The sequence below is a fragment of the Molothrus aeneus genome, chromosome 6 (genome assembly GCF_037042795.1).
Source record: "Molothrus aeneus isolate 106 chromosome 6, BPBGC_Maene_1.0, whole genome shotgun sequence".
NCBI classification, from domain to species: domain Eukaryota; kingdom Metazoa; phylum Chordata; class Aves; order Passeriformes; family Icteridae; genus Molothrus; species Molothrus aeneus.
The window spans coordinates 7,234,715-7,257,374 of record NC_089651.1 but is presented as its reverse complement, the minus strand read 5'-3'; the positions used below and the strand labels follow the sequence as shown (position 1 = coordinate 7,257,374).

Genomic DNA, 22,660 nt, shown 5'->3' with positions numbered 1-22,660 from the left:
TAAGATTTTTTGCACTGAGCACTTCAAAATACTGTAAGTTAGGTTCTCAGACCTCAGCTGGCTTCAGTCTTCAACTGAAGGCAGTCAGCATCTTCTATAAAAAACCTTCACATAAATGTTTCATTTCCAGTTGAACAAACATTTCATTTAAGGATGCTACACTAAAGATTCACACGATTTTCAGCATTTCCCTAGTAAAACACTACCCGAATTCCTTAAGTATACTTTGTTTCTTGGCCAACTTTTCAGGAAAACCTCAGCCTCAACATACATTATCACAACTGAGGTATCTATACCACATATATACAATGTCTAATTTAACTGATGCCAGTTCTTACTTTCAGTATCAGTATAGGGAGATAAGTCACTCCTTTTCAGAAAATTACTGTTGTAGGTGGGGTTTTCTGGTTTTTAAATATAGGGAAATACTGAAGGAATCTGTTTCTCTGCTGCCTTCTGAAAGACCATGCCATGCCTTATATATACATACCTACTTCCAAATTTTTTTCCCCTTGCATATTCATTGTCCACTCAAAACGGGCATTACTGTAGTTCTTTCCAAACTTTAGGTCAGAATTTATTTGGTACATCCATTATGGTGGTTAGTAAAACCTCTCAATTAAAAAGTCATGTAGACAAGTAAACAGTTATATTTCTATTTGTGGAGGCAGCTTAGCTGGAAAATGGCCAAAAAGAAAACACCTGCTCCACTGTATTTTACAGTGAAAGAAGTAATTTTTCAGAGAGCATGTTGTTTTTTTGAAAGGTGGATGCACACCTGTGAGAGGCTTTGTGTTTGCAGTGCACCTGGAGTGGAGTCCAGGGCTGGTCATGGTCTGCATCCACCTAATCCAAGGCACATCCAGAGCCACAGATTCCGTGTGCTCAGTGACATCTGCCAGCACTGGGGGAAAGCTTCTGAAAGGCGTGAGGAGTGTGATTACAAAGATATCACAGAAGATGTTTTATGTATTTAGAAGATGCTGCAGCTGACAAGTTGGCTGTGAATCCCTTGCTGAGTGCCAGGTCCCAGAGCAGAGAGGGTTTGCAGGGACAGCCTGGGGGGCTCAGCTGGGGAGGGTACACAATGGCTGTCAAAATAATTGAATTAACACACAAAAAGCGCTGCCTGGGAAAGAAGGAAGTGACAAGGGAGGCTTCAAGAAGTGGAGAAGCAGCAGTGAGCAGCATCACCACTGGTGGCAAGAGGTGAGACCCTGAAGCAATGTCTGAGTGTCACACAGGTATTCTTTGTCATGCCTGCATGCTGAGGGCAGGGGGAGATGGCTTGACCTAGAAGGAGGCACACAGATGGGACCTGGACAAGTTGTAAACTTCCTAAATAGCTATCTTGTAATGTAGCTAAAGCTGGCACAACACCCATCTACAGCCGTTGCACACTGGCAGCTGACCAAGCTGTTTCAGCCTCACTGTCCATAAAAAGTTCTCTGACAATATTCAAACACAAGCCAGCTTCTGACAGCCCAGGTAAGTGCTTTTCTGGGTGAACACAGACCACAGAAAGACCTTGCAGGAGTTTTGAGAAGATTCAATAGTGCTCACTCTCTTGTCCCTGTCGTCACCTGAGCAGTTTTTTTCCTTGGCAATATCTTTAGACCTTTGGAATCTGTACTCTGCTTGGGACTGAGCACGTAGGTCCAAAAAGCACTTGTGCCCTGACTGTCTGCAGTGACCAGACTATCCACAGTCACCAAAAGGGATACAGCTAGAGAAGTTAAATCCAAATCTCAGAAATATAGTGATAATATATTAGGAATTTATATGTAATAGAGCATTGTATGGTATTATATATTACATAAACCCATCTCAATATCAGTCTGCCAATTTCTCGTGCCTTCCAAAAATAATAGTAGCTCTAAACAGAGTTCCTTATCTTTCCCAAGAATGATTGAACAATCCTTCATTGCTCCTTTTCTACACTGACTTTTTCTCCTCAGGAAAAAAACCCTGTCCTTGGTTAAAATTATCAAATAAATTACATTGTTTTGATTTGGCCTTGTGTGCTAATAATTAGGAATTTGGATTCTCTTTTGATAAAGTTTGTTTGCAGCAATGAAAATGTAGGACTGCCACAATTAACCCTTGGCTGCAAGTTACTTTCTGTAATAAAATGTGGAGCAATTTTGCCTCTCTGGTAGGCTTAATTAATTGGTTGTTTAAAAAACTATGTAACTATAACTAAAATTGCACATAAGCTTTACCAATGAATCCAACTGGCTGAATTTCTTTGGTTGTTCTGCTTGAAAATCCAGTTAACACAGCTGGTTAGAAACTTCTCTATGTGTATTTGCAAATGTGGTTTGTATTCTCTATGTGTATTTGTGCAAATGTGGTTCTAGCTAATTTCTAGTTTGCATGATTTTAGTTGAAGCGAGGTAGTCTATGGTGTCTAGAACTTCTTTCCCACATGACTCCAGTATGGATGGTTTTGACCAGCACTATCCTAGCCTGTGTAATTTATACATCTGTAGTGTATTTTCTCTGCATGCAGGCCAAGTTCCTGTGTAGATGGATCTCTGCCAAAGAATTTTTCCAGTCCTTGTTTGATCACTCAAGCCATGATTCTAATACCAGTTCACTTCTTACTACAAACCAACAGAAACCAATCACAAATTTGTTAAAAACTATCCACTGAAAGTATAACAAAATCATCTTTCTTTTTATTGTTCTGGTTTTATGCTTTTGTTGGTATTTTAAATTTGCAATGAAATCTTATTTGTCAAGCTATTTCTCAATGCTAGAAGAAGAAATCTTTTCAATTTCTTAGCTTCCTTTTGATTTCTTGCAATGGCTGTTGAAACAATTTAATTGAAATGGAATATATGGAACGTGAGATGGCAGTTTGTTTCAGGCAATACTGCACAGACAGTTTTAAATGTATTGCCAAAAACAAACAGATTTAAAAGATTCTTTAAAAATTGATTTTAAAATAAAATATGAATGATAATGCAAGTCTAAACTCTAATGTCATCTCACCTGTAGATTTTGCCCATTTTGGAGAAAAAGTATTAAACTGATGGACTTTTTAAAAAGTAACAGAACTACTACTACTGGATTTGCTTTAGCCTGAGATTTTGTGTGCTTTGATTTCACCTTGGGCCCACTTAAACAGTGTGGAGACAATGTTTGATGACCAAAATACACAAAGAATATTATCCAAAATATGGTTGAAAAGGAGATCAAATTACTTCAGCCCTAGGGCTTGGTCTTAACATGTTTTTCAGTAGTTCATTCAGAGGGACATATTGCATTTAATTGGCTGAGTTGTGACCCTTGGAAACAGGATTTAAGTCCTGTTGGTGCCTACCTTTTTAGGATCCTCCTGTAACTCCCATAGTACCAGTAGCTCACAGTGAAGCTCATTTTCATGGGCTGCAACACTTGTTGTTAATAGAGCAGCAGAACCACTTTCTACTTGATGTTTCACCCAAAAGAAAAGGAGAAAGGCAACTTACATGATGCTGAAATCATGTTCCACTTCCAGGGTAGTGACTGCTTGAATCATTAGACAAAGAGAGAGAGAGGCAATGTGTGTCTGAAGATATATTTGCTGTGACTCCTTTCCCCATCTGCAGAGCCAAGCACTGCATTCCAATCCTAATGTGCCTTGCTGCATTTTATCAACCCTTTTTGCCAAATCTCTGAAGCTCCTCTGGGGTTTCTTGAGTGGCTCAGGATGCTGAGGTACAGCAGATATCTTTCCTGTGAGATTTCCGCTGTCTTTTGACAGGCTCAGGAGCTCTGAGCCCTATTAACCCTTTTTTGCTCACTGTGCCCTACCATCCTTTCAGCCTCCGTGAAGGACCAGACACAAACATGTGTTTGATTTGTCTCAAATGTTCTGTTAGGACAGGAAAGGTGTGATTGGAAAAGAGGGTCCCAGGGAGGGGGGCAGACCTGTTCTGAATCAACATTCTGCTCCACCTTGGGACTCCTGCTCAGGCCACTGTCCCTCTACTTGCTTCCTGGAGAAAGGTTCAAAGGGGCTGTCTGCACACGGGCAAACAAAACAGCAAGAAAAATCTAGTTTGCATCAGAGGTATACACCAAGGTAACTGTAAAAGGAAGTGGATCAGGCCCCCTTGTGCTCTTTTTCTTCCCTTTGTCTTTGACTCTTACCCCAGCTCTGGACCATCCATGTGGCAGGACCCATGTAGTATCTAAGGACTGGTGATATTCATTGTTGTCTTTCTCTCTCTTCTGTCTTTATATCTGTCCTTCCTTGCTTTGCCTGTGGAAAGAACAGCTATCATATTCTAGCCCAGACTCCATCCTGAAGTTTGTTGCTAGAGCGGGGAGCTTGTGGAAGTGTGCTGCAGTTTGTTCCAGTACCTTTGAAAAGCAGTGTTGTGGCTTATGTCAGCACCTTTGAGAAGTGCTGTAGTGTGGCCTCTTAGCCAGCAACTTTGAATTGTGGGATTTCAGAGCTTATTAAAGTGCAATGTAAAAAGTAAGGGTCTATTAGCCACTGCTTTTAAGAAGTGTTAAAACTTAAGGGGTTGATAACCAATGCCTTATGTGTCTAAGTAGTGGTCTGGTTGCTGAATCTAGGGCAGCTATATAATAGAAGCATCAGAGTTCTTTGACACAATATCTGTTCAGCATGAGGAGAACCTAGAATGAACATCATGCCCCGTTCCAGTGGGTCGTGACAGCCTCCAAAGCAGCCCTTCTGCAGCATGTGAGACTTCATTAAGCTCTCAAACAGCTATTTCCTATTTCATGATCTTCCTGACACCAGTATCAGCAGCACTAAGTGGTCCTGGAACAGGCTTTTCCAGGAAAACAGGATTAGTTTCATTAGCCATCCTCATTTCAGCTTCAGGGTGGCACATGGAAAATCCATGTCACTAAGAAGGCTACAGAGCTGCTGCCATGGATTAAAGAACTTGTTCCTTATGGATATTTCTTATCTAACCTATTGTACTGCTGGTGCAGTTTTCCAGCCATACAAAGCCTAGATACCAATCATCTCCTCCTCAAATCTGCTTTTCAAGACACGCTTTCTGCTCTTGGGATTCAGAAAGAGCCACCTGCATCTTGATGTCTGAGACTGCTAGGTACTTATATATATGTACATGTGTGTATATATATATATATGTACTGTGTATGTGTATACACAGTTATACATATATATACATATATATAATGCAAAACATCATCCTGCAGCCATCCCCAAATGGGAAATATTCTGATAGCTCATAATTACTGTATTAAAAATCACAAATGATTTAATTTGTATTTATAGTCACAAACATATTGCTTCACAGCAGAATTACAAGCCATGTTTTTCATGATATGACACATGAAGGATGAGCCATATGTCTGCATGTAATTTGCTATGTAGAAGCAGAATCTTTAATTTTAAATATGACTCACAAGAATTCTTGTGTACTTAGTCATTCCTAGCCTTTCCTACTTGGAAGCAAAACACACTGGGGTCAGATTCAGCCACAGCTCAAGATAACATAACTCACATTAGTTCACTGTGGTTACATTAGTGGGGACACTTTTTGAAATCTCAAGACAAAAGCTTGTAGTACAGATTATTTCAAGTGATAAACCCCACTGTACTGCTGTGTGGCATGCAGGAACAGAGCTCTTTCTCTGCTGCAGCCACCCACCCTCCAGCAACTTCGCCCTTGCTAGAGAGATCCATGCAATTTCCCCATTCAGGTGAAAGTTTATCCCTCTTGGCAAGTCATAAAACCTTCCTCCTCTGGGGCAGTGAAGGTAGTTTGAAACAAGAGGATCCTTTCTTTTCCTTTGTTTCAATGATAATATACTCCTTTGGCACAAGAGGAAGGCAATCTCCCTGTGGCCCCACAGCTTGTCCCACCGGCTGCACTTAGAGACAGAAAGAGATTTCTTCCCTCTTGGTGCAGCACCAGCTAAACACAAGGGCTGCACTATTAGCAAATTTCTCTTTTCCACAGATCCTCTTTTACTGTTAAGCCCTCTCTGAGGTCTGACCAAGGTACCATTCTGGACTTATCAGTTTTTTTATAGAAAAGATAAAAACTGCATTTACAGAGACAACAGATATTCATATAAACACAGACTTCCAGATATCTTTGGATGTCATAGAAAATGGAATTCCTTCCTTTCTTGACCTGCCTCCAAACTTGAAAATAGTTTCCAGAAATAAGGAAGTTTTTGGTTATTCTACAAACTTGTAAGGTACAACCACCAAAGTAAAATGAACAAAGACTCTACTTGAGAAAATGTGAGATCATATTTCTGTGTGTGGCCCACAGAGCCTTGAATTTGCGTTACCCTTAGAAAGGATTTATCACTCATGCCAATGGAACAGCCTCAGAGCCTGGATGCAGAGAAATCTCAATGCCCATTGCAAATGTACTTTCTATTAAAATTAGTTCACTTGGGAATTCTTGTTCTCAAACAAGTTAATTGCACACAAACTGTGAAAACTTGCAGTTCAAGATAAAACTGAGTCTCAAGCACCAAAGTGGTTAAATTGCACTCAGAGTGCCAGTGATCCAATCAGCCAGAAGCAAAGGGATGAGGCTTTAATCTTGGTCTCAACCTGTTTTCCTTCAGTGGACAGACCAGTGCCAGAAGAGGCAGGAGCATCTCTAAGAAAACAGTGACAGCCTCAGAGCTGTCACACAAGTGACAAGACTGTCCCATCTCCAGCCCTTTCCAAGGGAGGGGAGAACCATTCCTCCTCAACAGCCCACCTCCTCAAATCTGCCCCTCTTTTCTCTCAAGATAGAAAGACACCAAAAGCCAGAACCACTGGGGTACTTCTGTTGTATTCCATTCAATAATGTATGGGGAATGCCACCTGATGTTAGAAACCTTGTATCATATTAAGCCTCATTGAAAGCTACTAGTCATCCATCAGGATGGTACAGCTTCACAGCAGATCAAAGCATACTTGTGGCTTTGTAATTTAAGCCTCAGGTTTATAATAGCCTGATCACAGCCTGAAACCCCAGGAGTGTCAACTCTTCCTCCTGGAAAGAGAAGATTAGTATTTTGCAGGTGGTTTTCATGCTCATTTCAAACAGGATATGGCTTTAAAAATAAAAGGTGTCTTTATGCATGCGATTCCAAAGTACTTTCTTTAAAAGGGAAGGAGACTGGCTTTATTTTCACCTTCTACTTGCTTTGAAAGCTGAGATGAACAAATAATTGGGAAATCTAAACAATCCCCCAAATTCCATATGCATGTACATGTTTATACACAAGTATGTGCATGCATGACATTGTATTAACACTCTTTAAGAATGTTATTGTTCCTCATGTTGAGTAGAGTAGGCAAGACTTCAATACAATACTTCCAGGCTTCAAAACAATACTTCAAGGCTTCAATACTCTTGCAGATTAGATAGCAATTCATTTGGGATCAAGTCCCCAAGAGTACAGAAGGCCTTGTAGATACTGCATGACCCGTGTTGCAATCCTGTGCACGAGTCCAAGTGGACATTCAGAATCTGCATGCTTCTCCCCGAGTACCAGTTACACTCTCCATGTTCCTTTCCCATTAAAGGATCCCCTGACAAGGTCCCAGCCACAGCTCTTGGATATATGAAAGCAGAAGTGGGAGACGTCAGAAAGTCTGAGCTCAGTTTGTAGGGGCTTATCCATCTGGCAGGCAGCCTCACCCTAATGGGAAATCATCTCACATTTGGCCAGCAACCTCGGGGGCAAGATGCCAAAGCACAGAGGATATTTCCTCAGCAGCAGATAAGCTGATGGCTGCTCATAGTCCTTCCACTGCCAGCTCTTCAGTTGTTTCATGTCTTATAAGAAGAGCTCCCACTGCTGCCTTGCCCTCCTATTAGCTAGGTGGCTGACTGACACTCCATTATTTTGCAGGAGAATTGAATTCAGTTTCCTGACACAGAAGCTTTTGTCACTGAAAAGTGGAATGTGCTCATGTGTCCTCCTTTCTTTTTATCTTCAAATTTCAAGGCTGGTCAGCCCTACAAATCCCTTTTTTTGAATCTACCTTTCTGCATACTCGTCTTGCACAAACAGCACTTTGAACACTGTTGTTGAATTGTTGCTCAAATAAAGGAATTACAGAACAGAGTTCTAGTTCCCCACAAACATAAACATTACTGCACATGTAAGTGAAGGAATTTCCAGTCTCTCATTTATTCTTACATATAAACTCCACTTCCTTAAGTTGCAAGTCAGAATTTAAAGGGCTGAAACTAATATCAAATCACTGTTTTCCCTTGACACTGAAATGATATGTTATCTGTAATGCACTGAACATGTCACAACATGAAATTTTACACAGGGCTGCCATACATTATTCATTAAAGGCTGAAGTTTCTAATAACATGAGTATGTGCACTTCTGTCATCTTTTCTAATGACACTAATTGTCTGAAGGCAGTAGGGCAACTTCACAGGGTAAAATTTCATATATCTTTGCAGTTTAAAGGCCTAATTAATTATACAACTTTCTAAGTCCATAAAAACAAAGAACTCGAACTTCCATTTACTTTTTACAGCAACCACAGAGCATGATCAAGATCTGCTGGTGTTACTTGACTAGATTCATGCCAGCTCCCCTGTACTGAGAGATCCCTGAGTACATCTCTGATGAAGGTCTCTGGGACCTTGTACAGGATGGGACACAGAGCTGCTGGAAGAGTTTGTATTCCAAAAGAATGGAACTCTGTGGGGCAAACTGAACCTCTCGCCAAATACCAGTGACTTCCCACCACCCCCTGTCCAAATTGCTATGACTGTGTGAGTTAAACTTGCTCTCTGTAGGGTTTGGGTACGTTTGTTGTACACAAACTTATCCTAAAGAGTAAAGATGGTGATAGCAATTAATTTCCCATTGCCTAATATACTCTTTGGGGGTCACAACATAATAAAAACACATGAAAATATTCCAAACCCTTTAAAATATTAATATTGACTTTCTAACAAACATTCTGTCTCTCAGTCTTGGTTATTGGCCATTTTTGTGACAACCTTTTATGAAACAATGCAGGAAATGTCCCAAACTATCTCCCACTTGTCAGGAAACTCCTATTAATTAAAATAGGAAAATTTCACAGAAAATAGCTATCTCACTACCCATGCAGGACTGCTTTAGATTACATTAGATTACAAGTTGTAAATAATTGATAAACTGTACCAACATCACTAAACCAGCATCACCAACACTAATCAAACAAAACTCTCATAGAAGAAACTCTCGTGCTTCTCACAGAAGCATGTACTGTTGATAGGTGTAATTCCTGGAATAGATGCAGAAAAAATATCATTAATGTGTCAGGTATCTTCCAATAGCTCAATTCAACAGCAGAGAAGAGTGTTTGATTCCAGGTTCCAGAGCAAGAAACATATAAAAAAGTGTTGGTTTCAGTTAAAACACAGAGATTTCATTACATTCCACTACCTCAGTACATTTATAATTATTTTAGGGATTATAGATAGTATTCCCAGGATAATTCAAATTTCCATACAAATTTGCATTCAAGGATTTTGAGCATGACAGACCTCAACAACAGTTACCACATTGTACTCACTTTTACACATTGTTGACTAATCTTTCTATTTATGATTGCTATTGCAGGGTCAGCCAGACCCAGACCATATGAGTGCTGTCCAAGAGCAGGCCAAAAAAGGTCCCCTGTCCAGAAGGCCATGCTACCAGCAGATCTATCTGAAAAAGACAAGAGAGGCAGGAGCTCAGCCACCATCCTGCAAGGGAAAAGCAATTTTCTCAAAGCTCAGAGCACACTGTGGATCTCCTCTCTCTGCCTTGAGCTATAGGATTACATTTTCTGTGGTGACAGAATGAAGTCTGACAGCCTAAATCTGAATAACCCTGGCCCCAAGAATCACTTACGTAATTGAGAACAATTGAGAGTACAGCATCATGGGGTTTTTTGGGTTTTTTTCATGAGCTGTTTTGTGGTTAAGCAAAATGTTTGCCCTGCTCCAGCAGTAAAGAGCACACACGAGTTGCTGCCATGACATCTTGTCTAGGCAGCTGAGATGCTTTGGGAAAACACCTGTGATGCAAGTACATGTTGTGCTTGTAAGCTTTGCCAAAGTAAACCTTTAATCCATGTGAACACTGCACTGCTCAGTCTTTTCTTCCTTCCCATCTTTTATTACCAGATCCCTTTTCTGCAAATTATAGAATAAAAACTAAAAAGATACACTTAATCTCAATGCAGCCCTATAGGCAGGACTTGCTAAAAAAAAAAGAAAAAGGAAAAAAAAAAGAGGAATAAACATCCTCTTATTCTTTTGCTGGTTAGCAAAAATGGAAACAGCTTGAGCACAGGCTGGTGGCAATGAGCCAGGACTGTGATATTCTGCAACTGGAAACACTCACTTCTGATGTTCTGAACTTTAATAACTCTCATTACTGCTGTGTGGTGGCAGCTTCTTGGGCAACTGCTGGGCTTTACAGAGAACATTCCTCCTCTTGTCTGAGGCTGTCATGGGAAAAAAGTGCTTTTAAGTGAAGGCTTCAAAAGAAGACAAAGGACTGTCCCTTCCCTACCATGGAAGACACTAAGGATGGTAAACTAAAAATAATAAAAATAGAGCATGCTCTGTTTTCAGGGACTACTGTACCACTCTGTACAGCACTGATATGAGGAGGTGATGATGCCCAATTTTGCCAACTCTTTGGAACTCATCTGCCATAAGACAGCATCTTAAACTCTTCTGTATGCCAAACACTTATATCCAAAGCTAACTGCTACAGCCCCAAAAAAATGGAAGTCAAGAGCTGGCTTGGGTATTTATATTATACTTAAGGTAATGACAAAACCTAGAAATGTACAGAAGGTCAGAATTCAGTCATATTAAGCTGGCAGGAAAATAAGAAGTTTAAATTCACATATTAGTAAAGGAGCAGTTGGCACATGCAAGGAGCCTAGTGTGTGTAGCAAGAAGGAAGATGTAATTTGTGGTAATTTTTAACAGATTGAAGCAAAGAAGGAAAAAAATACCTTTGAGGAGGCAAATACTATCTACATAAAAGTATCAGTACCAGAGATTTTAAGAAGAAATGTGAATGTGAGAGTAAGCATGAAGAAGTGGAGAGTAATAGAGGTTTTCAGTTAGTCTTCAAAAAATCCTGGTTTGCTTTTTCTGCTGCCTTTGTTCCAAGTAAAAGGGAGCTGGGAGCAAATGGATACATATATGTTCTGAGGACATTTCTTCTCTCATTACCAATGCTTTTTGTTATAAGGACAGTTTCATGTAAGGCTCAAGACTGGAAACTTTCATCCTGAAAGAAATTTGGAAATTTGGCACCTTTTATTTGTGAAGAGTGCTCTACCAAATAAAAAAGGGACAATATAAGGGCTTCTGAAATAAATAAATAAACACTTTTTCATGTGTTTGTAAAGGAGATCCACAGGATTCTGTCATGGCTGTATCCATTGCATTTTGGGTTGCATTTTAGTGATGATGTAGGTCTAGAGGCTTTTGCTCTGGCCACCTCAGTCCGCTCATCTGTTGCACCATATTACTTGCTAATGTAGACACAGCATATTTTATATAAACCTCAGACTTTTAGAAAAAACCCCAACATATAGATCTGGAAAATGATCAAATTATCCCAACCAAGTTTTTGACTAAATTGGAGCCTGCAACTTTTTTATCAAACAGTGAGTGTCTCAAAAGATGTGCTGCTACTTGCATTTTGATTACCACAGGACCCAATTCAAAGCTCATTAAATCACTAAAGGGATTCATCCACTGGTCTGTAGTGTCCTTCCTTTCAGCTCATTTCTATGCTTGGGTAGGAAGGACCTAACCAACACCATTTATATTTTTTAGGAGAAAATAATCAAGTTTTTATGTTTGTGAACAAATGAATATCTGCTCTGACACCAGTTAGGTATCTTTCAAATGATAAAAGAATTCCCCAAAAAAGCAAGTTTTTGTTCCACTTACACCCACAGCTGTAAAGTTCTGATCACCCTCAATGTCTGATACAAGTTGGAAAACAGTTATCATGGTACGTGTGATGAAGTCCTACATCTGCCATTTCATTAAAAATACCTTGGGTATGTACATGGCCTCATGAAAAAGTAATAGAAGAATTTACCAAAGGAAAATGAAATGAATTTTTATTTTAGTTATTATTCACAAACTTTGCATCACTATATCAAAAACTTCATCCTGTAAAGCCATTTCAGTATGAAAGAGCAAGTGGAGTTTTATGCCTGAGGAATGGTTGCAATTATGAACAAGGACCAATTTTCAAATTTATAAGCAAATTTATATGTGCTATTATCCTTCTGTTATGCAACTGTGTTTTTTCTAATGACACAAACAGCCTCAGTCTTGGCAAAACATGATCCCAGATCTTTGCATGAATAGTCTAAGACATTACCCTTGATTTCAGTAGAGTTGGTGCTGAAAATTTTACCACTGCTGAAAAGTTTCTTTATTTATTACATTAAAAATAACTAAAAAATGCTATTTCAAAATAACACAAGACTTTTAGCCAGCATGCCTTTCTTTCTTCCTGCCACAGAAGATCTTGCAGGTTTGTGTTATAGCCACAGTCACTGACATGCTTCAAAGGCTACCAACATTAATTTGGCAGCAATAGCCAACCATCATACCAAAGCTGACTACAAATCCTTGCATTTCTGCTGTATTGTTTAAAGAAATATAACTGAAGAGTGAAAAAGAGGGATTTTAAATTGGAGCCACATATCCACAGCTATTGCCAAATAACTTTCAGGCAGCCCCTCCCCTGGAGGCACAGAACGTTTATCATTACCCTTGCAAAAAAAGCCTGAGCATGCAAAATGCCAAGAAAAAGCTAAACAAAGGAAGAATGAAAAATTAGCATTAAATGCAGAAGGTTTAAGTTGCAGAAATGTATATAATTTGTTTTGATCATGATGATGATAAAATGTGTGTTTAAGAAGCTGCTCTTGCAAATAATAACAATAATGAACAAATGAAGCACCAAGCATAAGTGCCAAAGAAAGAAAACAGTGATATTCAACAGAGGCAAACGGTTCAGGAGGAAAGAACTCTGCTCAAAAGATGAGATGTAGTGGCTTCAATTGCATATGGGCAAACAAAGTCTTTCTGCCTAACTTTTCAGGTATACCCTTCTGTGAAAACTTTAAACACATCACAACGACAGATGTAGGTTTAGTTTCACAAAGAAGAGCACTCCCTCTGACACTGAGATGCTCCCATGCTGCTAGAAGTGTTTTCTTTGCTCCTCCTTCATGCTGTGGATGTAGAAGTTAGCATTCAGCTCAGTGTTGTCTTAAGTGGGGAACACTCCCTTTTGGTGAGGGACAGTCAGGAGAAAATGGGTCAAGAATATGTGTGACTCCATGGTGCTTAAGTACAGTAATTGCATGAAGAATATATGGGGTCCAAGCGAAACACTGGTTAAAATGGTATTAAAAATAGCCATGGGCATGTGTTAAAACACTTAGCTGAATTTGCAATTATACATAGCATTTGGAGGAAGTTTAGCAAAATTCCAAAAGCAACACTGATGTCTTTAATTTAAAAAAAACCACCAAAAGCTAGTATTTCAAATAAGTTCTAGAAACAGCCTGGAGAGGTTAATAAAAAATATCTCCTCTTGATGTCCTGTTCAAGACATTTCCAGATATAGAGTTTTTATTATAAATGGTTAAAATTGCCTACAGCAACATACCACTGTCTACCACAACTCAGGTTTTTTAGCAATTGTACGTATATGCACACACATTTAACACCAGACTCTGAAGGTGAGATCAGAAGCAGGGTACAGTAGTTTATATCCACCACTCCAGCACTGTGTGGCTGACACACCTGAAGCACAGGAAACTGTCCAGAGGGACCTGGACAAGCTTCAGAAGTGGTGCCATGAGAATCTTAACGAATGCACCAAAAAAAAAAAAATCAAAAGTCAGTACAAATCCAAAGCTGAGTATCTGAGCCATTTTCACCCCACTATGAGGACAGATAGAGATATTTTGCAGATATTGGCTTGTACAAATGAGCAATATCTAAAACAGAGACTGAGCTGCTTGTATCAAATTTAAATGACTGTGTCCTCTGTTGTTGTACAGACAAGAAAGGGTGTGAATAAAAAAAGCCTCAGAAAGAAGATGTGAATAAAAAAAGCCTCAGAAGAAGAAGTATATACAGGGAAAAATGCCAAAGTTCAGATTAAATATTATAGTAGGCAATCCTTTTGCATACCCCACCTGAGGAAGCATTTGTGGCTACAAAACCATGTCTCTTCTGAACAACATATGTGTGGAAGGAGCTAAGGGTTCCACTTTAGGACTGCATTTTCAGAGAAACACAAGGTGACAAAGCTCAGGCTCCTGCTCTGACCTCACTTCACACTGAGAACTTTTTGATATAAAGCATGGGGAGAGCTGCCCCCTCTGGTCCTCTCTCAAAAGTATTTATAAACAAGGGATGCAGCAGCTCCTTCTAGATCATGGCAGCTACTGCTGTGCTTTTAGTGCCTGCACAGTCCCAATCTGCCAACTTCATGTTCATTTAAACAGACCTGGCAGCCATCAAGATTTGAATCATACCAGTCCAGAATAAATAAAACCTTGGAAGTTTTCAGAAAAAAAACCCCAGACAACAAAAACAACCAGCCAAAAAGAACCAAACCAAAACCAACAAAAAAACTCCACCCTGAAATTTCATATTCTTTCAAGTGGATTTTTCTTTCCCCCAGACTGGAGCTATTTTTAAATCCTATTTCCTTAGTGTTCTTTCCAAAGCAAAGCAAACTCTCTCCCTCATACCTACAAGTTAAAGTTGCTTTCTCTTTATTTGCACAAGCCACTAAACCATTCCTATGTTCCTTAGGCTTCAAAAATTTCAGCTTGCAGAAGAAACTATTATATCTGGGTTACATCAAGTAATGTTCACTCTGGTTCACAGACAGCAATTTCCTTGCCAAGTTTTATATTATTAATCCCCTGGTAAGCAGAAGGGGAAAATATCTGGTTCTAAACTCCTCATAAAGGGAAGAAGGGAAATCCACCCTTGTGGGAGGAGGGAGGGGGGAATAAAAATCTCATCTGTTGAATTTTAACCATATTTATGAACAGTGCTGTTAAAAGTAAACGAATAAAAAAGGTTGAAGTAAATTTCAGCTCCTAATAAATACAATTAATTAAAATATTTACAACAAGATTGATGTTTTTAACTTACCTTAGTGTTTTCTTATTAAAAATGACCTAGCAGTTAACTCCAGACTCACATCTCTTAAAACATTAATTTTTTCCAGATATGATAGGTATTACCTTTCCCCTATATATTCTAAAATTTATTAACTAAACTTCTCTGGCTGAATCAGCATAAACCTGACGTAGATGTATGTGGAAACAATTTGCCTTAGGTGAAGACATTCCAATACAGGTGTGGAAAAATGTGGAAAAGTGCTTAATGTGCACCCTTGCACTTTATGACAGGAGGTAACTCTTGCCATTTCAGCCCCCTCACTGCTGACCTCTGCATACAGCATCCTCACAGGCAGCCACAAAGGACACTTTCTGCATGGATTACTCAAAATGAGATTACCCTGTAGAGCTTATATATAATATTTTACACATTCTTTATAAGTTGCTTAAATCCTTCTGAAAATGTTTGTAAGAGTAACCCACAGGGCAAACATGTTCTCAATAGGGACTTCACAAGCATTTTTATGTACAAATTAGGAAACAGCTAACACTTCAACAAAATGATATTTCATTGTTGCTTGCTGCCATCAAAATCCCAGGTAATCCGTGCTGGTGGGGGAATTGCTGCAGTGGCAAACAATGGGAGCAATTCCACCATCCTAGTGTGCTGCTGAGTGCAAGTACAGCAAAGCACAGCACAAGGCAAAACCTGTTCCACTTGGCACCAACCAGCAGGGCAGGCTGGATGCTTGAGCTGCACACAAGCCAAAGACAAACCACCTATTCAGCTGCCTGGCTAGTTGGCTCCAGTGGGCTGTGAAAATTCAGGTTTACATACTGGAATACAGCACTCCAGTGTATAGCATTTCAAGAAGAGTTCATTTTTCCTGGCATTTACTTTTCCTCCATGTTATTTCACTCCCTCAAGAAATCCCTCAAATATCCTTTGGTGCGAGCAATCTGTCTACCAAAGCATTAGCAAGAAAACATCTTTGCATGAAATGGTATGCCAGAAGATTTTGGATAATCCCTTCAGGGTTTTCTTGATGGTACTTTGTAACAACAGTTAGAGCAGATATATTGAAAAAATATCCAGATGCACAAGATTGCATTTCACACATGTTCCCATTGTTATGATGCCCCTCCAAGCTCCCTGTGTAAATACATTACCTTACCTCTTTGAAAAACCAGTAAACCCTTTTAACATGCTAAGTTCTTTGAAAGAAAACAACCATCAAATTGTTAATAGAAAAGTAAAATAAGGTCAGACAGTACTCAGGTAGCCAAATCCCTAAGATTGAACCATGATTTGAAACCTTATTCCACATTCCCTGCACACACACAATATATTATTTTCATTGTCACAACAGACTGCTAAAGCATACGTTTAAATAAAAGATTAATTTTCCAGATTTCAAAACTGTACAAACCACTAAAGAGACATAGGCATATGGCAGCATCCCTGTGGGGCAGACAATTAAACCTTCACATTGAGGTGAAAGCTATGAAAATTCAAAATATCAATGAGGTGTGGTGTAACTTGAGAACGTCCTCAAGTGCTCTGAATTCCACATCATAACTCCTTATCATAAACAAAATGTAATAAAGTACTGTGAGGATATTAGCCCCATGCTCCCCTTCAGGCAGCCCCTCCACTGAGCCTGTCTTTTCCTTCATTCAAATAGTCTGAGCAGAATATGTCCTTAATGAATATGAGAGCAAATTTTAAGGTTTTATCAGATCCTAATAAAAGTTCTTTCAGAAGCCTGAAGCATATAGTGTACAAAAACAAGGTGCAAAAATGAGAGAAATAAAAGCATAAAAGGGGAAAAATATAACATAGTTGTTATGTAATTAACTTGAGCTGATCAGAAATTTTTATTAAAGTAGCTTTCCTAAGACCCGTGAGTCAAGCCTGTTTAACCTGGTTATGGGTAATAAGTTTTCCACAGTATTATATTTTGTGTTTGGATACTCCTGTATCTTCTGCTTCTGCTATCTTTTACATATTGCATTGAGATGATTCACTCCATAAGAAATGCCTTTCCCCCCCCCAGCTAGATCTAAAGCAGAGGTATTTTTGTAGATTGTTTTATACCACATTTATACAGAATTACCTTTATGTATGAACTCAAATGAAATATTCTAAGCTAGTTCATGGATATTTACAGAGCAGATTTGTAGGGCTGTTACAGAAAAGAATGCAACAGCAACCTCATACACAGTGCTACACAGAAAAGGTGAGAGATTCTCATGCCTGGTGTGCTTCAGAAATCACTGGATTTCTATATGAAAAAAAAATCAAAACAGAACAAAAAAACCCCTTCTCCAGCTCTGACACAACATTTACACCACCTGACAACATTTAAGCTTCCTGGACTTGGAATAGGCTTCACTTTGCTCACAATGCAAGCCATGGCACAAGATTAAGAAAGGAAGCTCTTTGCTTCTACTGGGAGTCTCCCAATAGCCAGTACAGTTATTGTTTCGTTTGCCTCACAAGCTGTGGTTACTTAAATGAGAAGAAAACAGAAAAGAATGATGTTGTATGGATTGACAGAGACTGGAAAGACATTTTGGGATCGTGCCTGCAGCACCGCCAGGCAGGGACAGAGGTTCCAGGGCTGCTCCACTCTGCCCTAACCCAGCTTCTCAGTGGCCAAATAACCTCAAGTCTCACCTGGGGGAAAGGCATAGGAAGGGCAAGGGATATTCAAGGCCCAACAAGAGGCAAAGCATTTCTCTTGACCCTACCTTCATCTTGGAGTTTCTATCTGAGTACCACTATACGCATGCTTTTCTGTATCTTTTCTGTCTTCCCCTCTCGTCACAGCATATATCACAGCATAAGTCACAGTGGAGACAGCCCCAATACACAAAATTGCACACCATACTGTATCAGAAAGCTTCTACCCATAAAAATAACATCTTACCTCTTCAGAAGGCTTCAGGCACCTGCCCATACAGAGTAACACCACACCTCTTCAGAAGGTTTCCAGTGTCTGTCAATGCAGAATAACCTCATGTCACTTCAGAAGGCTGAAAGCATCTGCTCATCTTTGTCCCTCAGCCCAGCCTTTTATGCTCTCCTGTTGATGCCCTGCCCCTGTGTGCCCTCTGCTCCCTGTGTGGTTGCTCAGCACCCCTGGGCACTCCATGGCTCCTCACCTTCAATAGCATTCACCTGTCCTGCACAGCTGGAGCCTGGGGATCAGCCACAGCCCCACTCCAGTCACCACAAACTCTGTGCCTACACCCTCTTTCTTTTCCTTCTAATTCCTTCTTCTTGGAACTCTTTGAGTAAAATAACACTGAGTGAGTTTCATATTTGCTAAGTCAAATAGGCCAAGTTAATGCTCTGAGAAGTGTTTTACATTGACTGGATGTTGTACTAAATATTTTATTAAAGCTTCCTAACTTTCTAAAGTTTGCAGTAAAGTCGTTTTGACCTCTTGAGAATATCTGGTTGGTATTTCTCCCATGTATCCTACCCAGAGTTAAAAGAACTATTGTAACCCCGTTCAAAAGTCTCCTTGAGGAGGTGATTGAGGCCTTACAATGGATATTATTATTTGTTCATTTCAGTACCATCCATTTAACAGCAAACCCATCCTTTTCTTTCCAGTCTCTATCTTTCACATGCTAAGCCCTGCCCTGGCATATCCAAGAATTAGCTGCTTAGGGTGCAAAATTTGAAGCCATATAAGATCTAACTTTCTCAGTTAGGAGTTTAAAAATGCCTATCTGATTAAGTTGTGGTCTTAAAACAGTTGTTAATGCACCAAAAAAGAAAACCCAAACAAAACAAAGCAAAACAAAGCCAAGCCAAACAAAACAAAACCCAACAACAACAGAAACCTCAAACAAATTCCACAACTATTAAATACAAATACATATACAGGTCTGTGCTGAGAGAGGAGAGATGCATCTTATACATAATATGTACATCTGCAATTTTCAAACATGTAAACTCACAGGATGGGTCTGAAAGAAGAGTTCTTGGAAGAGTTCTGTGGGGGATGCAGAGATCCACCCACAGCCCATGGGATCCATAGGGATGCAGAGATCCACCCACAGCCCCTGGGATCCATGGGGATGCAGAGATCCACCCACAGCCCCTGGGATCCATGGGGATGCAGAGATCCACCCACAGCCCCTGGCAGAGGTGCCCACACCAGAGCAGGTGGGTACTGGATAAGGCTGTGATCCAGTGGGAGATCCAGTGGAGAAGGGGCCCTGCTGCCAGGCTGGAGCAGCCTGTCCTTGGAGGAATGCACCCCATGGAGCAGTGACCCACTCACAGAAGTTTTGGGAGGGCTGTGTGCCCATGTAGGGAATTCACATTGCAGCAGTTCTGGGAGGACTGCGGCTGGTGAGACTGGAACCATGTCAGTGAGGTTTGTGGAGAACTGGCTCTCCTGGGAGAGACCCCATGGTCTCACAGGGAAACAACTTCTCTTCCTGAGCCAAGCAGGAGAAAGCCTTGGGTAATGAACTGACCAAAACCTTACCCCCTGTCTCCCTGTGCTATTGGTGGGAAGGAGGGAAGGGTTGGGGAAAAATGTTTTGAAGGGCTTATTTTAATTCTCATTATCCCACTCTGATTTTGTTAATAATAAATTCACTTTGTACCTTTAAGAGGAGCCTGTTTTGCCCCTGGAGTGTTTTCTTCAGGTCCTTATCTCAACTCATGGACCCTTTGTTCAATTTTCTCTCCACTGCCCAGCTATGGCAGGGCGGATGAGGAAGCAGCTTCCGTGGTGCCTGGTGTTTGGCCAGTGTCAAACCACAACAGCTTCTAATCTGCAATACCAATTTCAATTAAATCTGTGCTGCAGAGACCCAGATGACATTTCCAATCCCTCTTGAGAGAACAGAGCAGTTTGCTTCAACTTCTCTAAAAGAAAACAGAGGCTTCTCCCAGGCTTCGTTAATGTGACAGCAGTAAAGAGGGGCTGTTCAACCACCTTTTGAACAAACAAGAATTGAAGTTTACTACTAAAAAGAAATTTACATCTGTACATAAGGAAAATAAAATAATCAAATAATCTCTTTAGTCATCCTTGCCTATGAAGTCTGATGTTCAACCCTTCTTTAAGCCCTTGTAACAAGCAGAAACCCAAATCTCCCCCCACAAAAAAAATCAATAAATCTCCACCAATCTAATTGGGATTTGCTTATCTAGTACAGCAGGAGAATCAAAGCCCCAGCGTGCAGAAGGAAACTCCAGCTCCCATCCACGAGACTCAGGCAGATTGAGAATAGTAACACAGGTAGCTGGAGTACTGAAAAAGTGATCTGCTTCTAAACCTAAGGAAAATACTCATTTCTACATCAACACACACACTCAAAGGTTCCATGTAATTGAAAAACCAGGTTATGTGATCCCCACACTAAGATCATCCAGCTCTGTGTCAGTATTTTTTCCCATTTCTTTTGATTTTTTGTTTTCCAGATGAGGAGTGGGGTGATGGGAGCTAAAAAAAAAATAAAAATAAAAATAAATCATTCTCATTCTGAAGTTGCCTCTAACTAAGTTAACATCAACTTCATTTTTCAAGTCCCCACTGCTTCTGATTTACTGTTTTTCTTCCTACCTGATTTATTTTCCAGATGGAGAACTGTAGAAGGCAGACAATTTTTCAGCACGGTGTCTTATTTCCCGCTGGGTTATTTTGTCTGTCCAAGGAGCTCTTAGAGAAGAGAACAGAAAAATGGATTTATGTTGCTGTACCTGATAAAGACACACATTTTTTTCAAAAGCTTTCACTGAAGATTTCACAGGCAACTACATTAATAATAGGCATTGCCTGCAGCAAAGTATAACAAAGTACCTCTACTTTCTCCTTCTGTCTTCCACTCCCTCACCTCCCATTTTGCAACCTGCCTGGCAGGGCATCTTACACACACATACACACACTTCACACCTTTATTTATTTATGATGACTCTGACAACACCATCTGTAATACCAGTTTCAAAGCAGCAGCAATGATGTAAAATAAGCCCAGTGAAAGGTATAGAAAATAGTTTCATAAAGTGTAGGTCATGTCCATTCATTTTTTAGCAAAACTGCTCTAAAACTTAGTAATCTTCCAAAATTAAAAAACAAAACCACATAGATCAAGACCCAGTAATACCTAAACTCCTTAAGCACCTGGTCAGCCTATTTTTCACCATTCCCTACCTTGTATTTATTGTACCTCTCAGATACCTGCTCTTATCTTCATCCACCTTCTTTTTTGCCTTACAAATGGCTTCACGCAGAGTGTTATATGGACAAAAATGCACGCTCTCACATGGAAATACTTCAGCCCAGAGAAGCTGTGGGTGCTCTGTCCCTGGAAGTGTCCAAGGCCAGGCTGGCTGAGGCTGTGAGAAACCTCCTGTCATGGGAGGTGTCCCTGCCCACAGCAGGTGATCTTTGAGGTCCCTTCCAATCCAAACCATGCTATGATTCTCAGATTGCACTTGAATGTGACTGTACAGTTATAGCCAGGAGTGAAGCCTTTCTTCTGTGAGAAATAGCACTGCTTCTCTTTCCCAGAGCATTTACAACTCTTACAAAGGCAAAGAAAAGAGTGGGGACAAGCAGGAGATGAAGGAGTAGGAGAATAAAGACAATGTTGTAAAATGCAGAACCTTCTTCATTTGCCCCAAGGACTTCCATCAGGGTTTGATTTTCTTCATTAATACAAGATTTAGTACCAGGAGTTTTCATCCACTGAAAAATTAAACATACCACATTAGTCTATGAAAAATACCAAGAATTAATATATAGCAGATGTGCTATATTGAGCATGAGAAAAGTATGCATTTGTGTGAATGTATTTCAGCAAAATCTTCTTCAAAGCATGGTGATACCACTGTCAACTTGCTCTTGTGGGTAATGCCAGGCCTTTTAGCTATTCATTCAGCAAAAAGTGACAGAAATTCTCCATTTTTAAGTTACTTATAACGAGAAGACCATGTAATTAATTAAAATATCATTTTTTATTAATCAAAACAAGTTATCAGGAGAGGTATTGTGGCACTGAGTAGAAATACACACCACTCCATGCAATTACAAAGCAATTGTTTCCCAAATGTTTCCTACTGACTTACATAGGATTTCAATTAAAACAGGATTTGAACTACAGCAGTGAGGAATTTATGAGATTGGGTGATTTTTCATGTAAAGAGGTTTATGAGATTAGGCAGCAGTATCTGATTTTTGAATTATCTTGAGGATAACATGTTCCTTGTTTTTTCAAACTGTGATGCTATAGAAAATTAATATACGCAGGTTTTTATTTCCTCTGAACATTATCTAAGCTTGTCTTTGGAAATAATTTTTCTTTCATTTCACATCATTACATGGTAAATCTAGACAGCTGATTCCCTGGAAGGAAAGCAATCTATTGGCATATTCTGATTTCTGTCCAACAAAGTGCATGAAGAGGTGGGAGCAGCACCTGCTCTCTTCCAGGAAACTTTATACAGAACAGCAACAAGCACATCAA

At 39.8% G+C, this 22,660-nt stretch overlaps 1 long non-coding RNA gene across 1 annotated transcript; it reads right to left on the bottom strand.

Annotated features, from left to right (window-relative positions):
* Positions 1 to 3,327: 3,327 nt before the first annotated feature.
* LOC136558192 (uncharacterized) lies at positions 3,328 to 19,933 on the bottom strand. Its single transcript, XR_010783845.1, has 5 exons — positions 19,793 to 19,933; positions 18,094 to 18,162; positions 9,545 to 9,681; positions 4,141 to 4,252; positions 3,328 to 3,432 (listed from the first exon to the last, which is right to left on the bottom strand). It is a non-coding gene; the product is annotated as an uncharacterized lncRNA (long non-coding RNA).
* Between the last annotated feature and the right edge of the window lie 2,727 nt (positions 19,934 to 22,660).